This window comes from Bubalus bubalis, chromosome 4 (assembly GCF_019923935.1).
Source record: "Bubalus bubalis isolate 160015118507 breed Murrah chromosome 4, NDDB_SH_1, whole genome shotgun sequence".
Classification (NCBI taxonomy): domain Eukaryota; kingdom Metazoa; phylum Chordata; class Mammalia; order Artiodactyla; family Bovidae; genus Bubalus; species Bubalus bubalis.
In genome coordinates, this window is record NC_059160.1 from 4,447,421 (window position 1) to 4,454,006 (window position 6,586).

General features: G+C 53.7%; 1 pseudogene; it reads right to left on the reverse strand.

Moving 5' to 3' along the window:
* Nucleotides 1-358: 358 nt before the first annotated feature.
* On the reverse strand, nucleotides 359-473 carry LOC112584832 (annotated as a pseudogene).
* Between the last annotated feature and the right edge of the window lie 6,113 nt (nucleotides 474-6,586).

The window sequence follows — 6,586 nt, forward strand, 5'->3', positions numbered from 1 at the left end:
TTAGAACCTATTTTTTTCTTTTTCCTTGCAAAGAGAAATTCGCTCAGTCATGTCTGACTCTTTGCGACCCCATGGACTATACAGCCCATGGGATTCTCTAGACTAGAATATTGGAGTTGGTAGCCTTTCCCTTCTCCAGGAGAACTTCCCAACCCAGGGATCGAACCCAGGTCTCCCACATTTCAGGCGGATTCTTTACCAGCTGAGCCACAAAGGAACAAATCCTTTACAAGACTACTCCTGGTCCACCCATGCCACCAAACAGGCTCTAAGTGGCAAATTCCCCCACTTAACACTTCCAATATTGAGCTCTGTCCCACTGGCCTTGCCTAGCAGCCCTGTGGAGAGGCAGAGGCACACGTGTTGGATATTTATTCGTAGGAAGCCCACAAATTTTGTGCCCCTTGTTACAATGAACCCAGATTCCTGTTGAGTGTATTATAAATCTTTATCATTTTTGAACAAGTAGCTCGCATTTTCATTTTGTCCCAAGCTCTAAATTATGTAGCTGGTGCTGACTCAGCCCTAACCTCTTACCTCCAGCAAAGACACCTGGAAATGGACTTCATAGCTTTTTTGGACACTTAACATAATTTTAGCTAATATCCCATTGTATTTTTCTGGCCTAACCATTCATAGGCATTATTACTGCCCTGGGAACAAAGTTTCTGGCAAGAAAGAATGTCTTTGTATGATGTTCTTTTTATTAAGAGAGGCAATATTGTCGATGAAGATTCAAACACAGGCATTGTTTGAATTATGGAATGATTATTCCCATTAAGAAGAGGTTCTTATTTTCCGAAAAGGATTCCGTATGGAATTCTTTAAATGGTTGGCTTTCCTAATGCATTTTTAATGTGTTTCAATGTATTAAAAATTACTTACACACAGGCCTCTCAGGTCTGTGCATGGAACCAGTGCGCCCTGAGCCCCTGCTCTGGTCTGGCCCCGCAGGGCTCAGGAGGGACTGTGTCTGGCAGGGTGGGGGAAGGCGGTCCCTCTCGGAGGAACTCTGCCTGCTGCGGGGGGTCACCCAAAGCAGTGGAGATGCAGATAGACAGGATCCAGTAGGATGCCCTGGAGCAGCGGCAGGAATGGGAACTCCAGGCACAGGACGATCCTTCAAGGGGCTGAGGTTTGCAGGTGGGCGGGGACTCTGGGAAGACCCTGGGCATTGTGTCTGGGGGAGGGTCCGCAGGGGAGAGGCCTGGTTGGCAGCACGACAAAGGCCCTCCTGCTGGTCTGAAGAGCCAGGCCTAGGGAAGAGAGGAGAGAGGCATGCCAGCCCCGGAGCCACGAGGTGGGAAGATCACTGCCTGCAGGAAGGCAGGTCAGAGCTCGGGATCCCGGAGCTGTGGGTGGCAGAGAGGCACTCTAACAGCCGTCAGACAGCGGAGCAGTGGACCTGGGCAGGCAGAGGCCCTGGGAGGGGGCACAGGATACACAAAGGGCACCAAAGCTGGAAAGTGGGGAGACTCGGGGGCGGGAGGTGCCCTGAGAAAGGTTACCCCTTTGTAACTCGGCCATGTCCGACTCTTGCGACTCCACGGACTGTAGCCTGCCAGACTCCTCTGTCCACGAGCTTTCCCAGGCAAGAAAACTGGAGTGGGTCCTACCATTTCCTACTCCAAATCAAAGCTGGAGGGAAGGTATGGCTGAATGTGAGGCAAGTCACTTGGACCAGGTGCAGACACGAGGATCTGGGAGAGAGACCCAGCTGGTCCCAGTAGGCTTCTGAGAGCTGATGCTGCTGGAAGCTTCCAGCATGGGGGCAAGAGACACTACTCGGGAGGAAGGCGAGGAGAGAAAAGTTAAATGTGAAACCGGGTGAGCCTGGCGGCAGGAGGGACAGGCTGAGGCAAAGGGCTGGCGGCGGGGCATGGACCTGCTCGGGTGAGCGGGGCATGGAGGCTGCTCTCAGACCCTGCAGGCCAGGAGCAGAGCCCTGGAGGGAGGGAGGCTTGTGGCCACTGATGCACTTCGGGAAGATGGGAAGTGAGGCTGAGGAGCGACGGAGGTTGGAACACAGTCCACGGTCAAGGTCAGGAAGAAGCCCGTGGCAGTGACAGTAGAAGAGACCAGCCTGGGAGCTCCCCGGTGGCCCAGTGGTTAGGACTCCTCACTACTACCACGGCCTGAGTTCAATCCCTGACTGGGGAACTGAGATTCTGAAAGCCTTGTGATGCGGCCAAAAAAAAAATTAAAAATAAAAATTGCAAAAGAGAGGAAGAGACCAGTTTAGAAGCCAAGGCTCTCGCGCAGCAGGGCTGCTCACGCCCTCGGCAGGTGCCCGCTGTGACTCCTGTGTGCGGGCGGCCACCCGTGTCGTCTCTGCATCCAGGGTAGCTCCTGGGGCCGTGCCCCCATCGGCCAGGCCAGACCCCTGTTCAGCAGAAGGCCCAGCTACAGGAACTTCTCTCTGCCCTGCTGACACTTCCCCACTGAGGCCATCATCCCCTGGGTGAGCTGGCATCACCATCTTCAGGTAAAAGGCCTGGAGGCTGGGTCACTCATCTGTAGTCACGTGGGGTAAGTGGGACTGCATGCTGAGCCTGACCAATTCAGGGCCAGCCAGGATCCTTTCCAGCACTGGGCACTTCTGCCAGCACCAGTGGACCACTGCCCCCAGGTAACACTGTCAGCCACCCCAGTACATCACTGACACCCACCCATGGACGGGTACCACCCATGGATGAAACCTCACTTGCCAATGGAACCCCAGCACAAAGGAACAGACACAAAGGGAAAAGAGGTTCTTTAGAATGATTGGCCTTGAAACTCGTGTAGGACATCCAAACAGAGATGGTTAGCAGCAGGCTCTCTGGGGATTGGAGGGATGTTGGCACGTGGCTGAGCATTGAAGCCTCGGCTTCACAGAGGATCCCCAGGGAGACTGTATGGGGTGGGACCCTCAGACGCCAGGGGACAAGGAGGGCCATCTCTTCACCTGGGTGGGCAGGACCACACCTGGCCATGGCCCATCCATCATCAGAGATGCTGGAGGGTAGGAGCAGCGCTGTCCTCCTTGGCCCTGGGGGACAGGCTGGTGGGTGGTGTCTCTTCCCTTTTCTTTTTCATTCAAAAATAGCTGCTGGACTTCCCTGATGGTCTAGTGGTTGAGAGTCCACCTGCCAATCCAGGGGGCACCAGTTCGATCCCTGGTCCAGGAGGACTCCATGTGCCACAGGGTGACGAGGCCTGAGGACCACATCGACTGAGACTGCATGCCCTAGAGGCCACGCTCTGCAAGAAGAGAAGCCACTGCAACGAGAAGTCACCGCTTGCCCCAACTAGAGAAAGCCCCATGCACCAGTGAAGCCCCAGTGCAGCCCCAAATAATTGACTACTTAAAAAAAACTCAGGGCAGCCAGAATTTGATGTAAGAAATCAGTGAAGAACTATCATATATTAATGCATATATATGGAATCCAGAAAAATGGTACTGACAAACGAATGTGCAAAGGCAGGAATAGGGATGCAGACGCAGAGAACACACTCGTGGACACAGTGGGGGAAGGAGAGCGGGGGACGCATAGAGAGAGTAGCAAGGGACCGTGCACATTACCATATGCAAAACAGAGAGCCAGTGGGAGTTTGCTCAAACCGGTGCTCTGTGAAAGACTAGAGGCGTGGGATGGGGTGGGAGGTGGGAAGGAGGTTCACGAGGGAGGAGACCCATGTTCACCTATGGTTGATTCATGCTGATGTGTGGCAGAAACCAACAAAATATTGTAAAGCAATTATCCTCCAATTAAAAATAAGCACATTTAAAAAAAAGAAATCAATGATTTCTGTAAAAATGAAATTGAATAATACATTTTTAAAAAGGGGCTATTGTGGGTCCCACTGGGCCAGCACAAGGTGCCCCTTGGCGGTTCCCGAGCTCAGTCTCCCCGTCATTAGCCAGGCAGTGAGAGAAATAAAGGGCTGGCCTGCGGGGCTGGGGAGTGGGCAGCCAGTGATTTGCGGAGTGCAGGTGGGTTTGGGGGGCAGGTTGGTCTGGGAAAATAAGGCAGGATGGCTGCAGACAAGGGGATGCTGGTGGCCGAGACCCCTTCCCCTTCATTTTACAGACGAGAGCCTGGGTTGGGGAGGAGAACAGAACAAGGAGTGTGCAGGGACCCGCTGGGGTGCTCGAGCCCAGGTGAGCCCCCTCCGTCCTCAGCCGCGTCCTGCTGTAGGAGGTACGGTGGCCTTGAGCTGGCAGAAGCTGGACGTGACTCCACCCCACACTTTTTATGGGCAAGGACCTTGGCAGACGCTTTCACCTCTTGAACCTTGGTGCTCTCACCTGGTCAGCGAGGCTCAGAGGCCCCTCTGGCTCTGCTGCCCTCACAGGGTCATGTGGGGATCAGACCAGATGAGGCGCCTCTTCCAGATCAAACCCATCCAGCCCTCCACTCAGGGGCTGGCTTCTGGCGCACTCAGCCGGGACTAAGGGACTGGCCGTGTCCTCCATTAGAAGCAATCGAACAAGAGAGAATGCAAACGTTTGTTCGCGAGGGAGATGGGTGTCCCTGGCAAACCAGAGCGTTCTCTTCCGCTTGGAAACCACAGGTCAAGGAGACCCAGGGTGAGCCGCCCCGCGAGGTGCAGGTGTGACGCGCGTTCTGTGGCCGCCAAGGAAGACAGCCTGGACACACGGCCCAGACCAAGGCCGTTCTCTAGAGGGCCTGGAACGGGGGTCGGCGTGCATCTGCTGAGGAGTGTTCTTGGCCCTGGGACTGGAGACGCACGGGGAGTGGGGCCAGCAATCTGGCTTCCTTGGGGGAAATTTGCAGAATGTGGACAGAGCTGACTTTCCTTCTTCGCGCCGAGCAGAAAGAGCTCTTGACAAGGAGGCTCCTGGTGAAGAGGCTCCTGTTCCAGTTCCCACAGTATCCTGGGCACTGGGAGCCCTGGCCCCCAGGTGAGACCCAACCATGGCTGGGTGAGAGAAGTGCGTACAGATGCCGTGAACACGGGCGCCCGAGATGCCCTGGCTCAGCTCCCAGTTCTTCCCCCCTTACTGGGCATCAGGATGTGAATTCAGCGTCTGCTCCACATCTTTGAGTGCACCCCTCCCTCCCCCAAAGGGAGACGAAGCTAACATTTTGATGAGACCCTCTTAGGCAACAGGCCCCCTGCCCACTGACTTCATTTTACAGGAGTGGACACTGGGGCTGGAAGTTTAGGAAACTCACCCAGGCTCTGGGAAGGCTGATGTTGGTGGGGCACGGCAGGTAGGTCCAAGGGGAGGACAGGGGTGTGGGGTCAGGGGAGGCCAGATCCCGGCCCAACTCCACCATCCACTCACTCAGAGGAGATGTCAAACTCCCAGGATCTTGGTGCCCTTGGATGAGGGGGGAGGTTAGAAGGAAAGAATTCCAGACGCCCTACCTCACAGAATGTTGAGAGCCTTAGGCGAAAATAAGGGCTTCCCAGGTGGCTCAGTGGTAAAGAATCCATCTGCTCACACAGGAGAAGCCAGAGATGCGGGTTTGATTTGGACGCGGGTTGGGAAGATCCCCTGGAGTAGGAAATGGCAACCTGCTCCAGTATTCTATTTTTTTAAAATTTAATTAATGTATTTAATTTCTGGCTGTGTTGGGTCTTCATTGCTGCATGGGCTTTTTCTGTAGCTGCAGAGCGTGGGGGCTACTCTCTAGCTGTAGTGCGTGGCTTCTCTTGTTTTGGAGCACGAGCCGTAGGTGCATGGGCTTCGGGAGTTGTGGCTCCCGGGCTCTAGGGCACAGGCTTGGTATTGGGGCGCACGGGCTTAGTTGCCTTGTGGCGTGTGGGATCTTCCCGGACCAGGGACCGAACCCGTGTCTCCTGTGTGGGCAGCTGGATCCTTCACCACTGAGCCACCAGGGAAGCCCTGTTCTGCGTTTTTAGGAGACGGGATACATCAGCAACTGTCTAGCCCTGGGTCAACAACTGTGTTGAAATTCTTCTCTGGCCGCTATCAGGCAAATCTTCAGAACTTTCAGATTCACATTTTTCTTGCATACTTACCTTTCTCATTCCTCCCTGATTTACAAACCTTGAACCGTCTTCTAATTCCCCAATAAATGAGTCATTATTGCCGTTAACACTGGCTCTTGGCCTCTCTCATTGCAAATAGTAATGACCCTTGTTTCATCACTGGAAGCGTTATTAGTAACTCATAATTCCTTAACTACTATTTCGCCAGTGACAGCTGGAAGATTTTTTACCTGTGTCCTCCGCAGAGGGTGACAAAGCTGGGTCTCGAAGCCTGCACCCCTGCCTCCCAGCCAACAGTGTTTTCCACTGGCCACAGTGGTCAGCCTCCCGGCCAGGATTTGTTGGGCATCTTCTATGGGGGAAACATGTCTTTATTTTTTTTTATTAATTTTTATGGGAGTCTAGTTGACTTGCAATGTCATGTTAGTTTCAGGCATACAGCAAAGTGTATCAGTTATACGTATGCATATATCCGCTCTTTTTTAGATTCTCTTCCCATATACGTCATTATTGGGCATCTTTTGTGAGCTCAGCAGAGCTGTGATGTGGGCGGTTGGACACCAAGCTTGGACCTGGTCTAGTTTCAGTTAGAAACCATTACGTATCACCTGTACTTCCT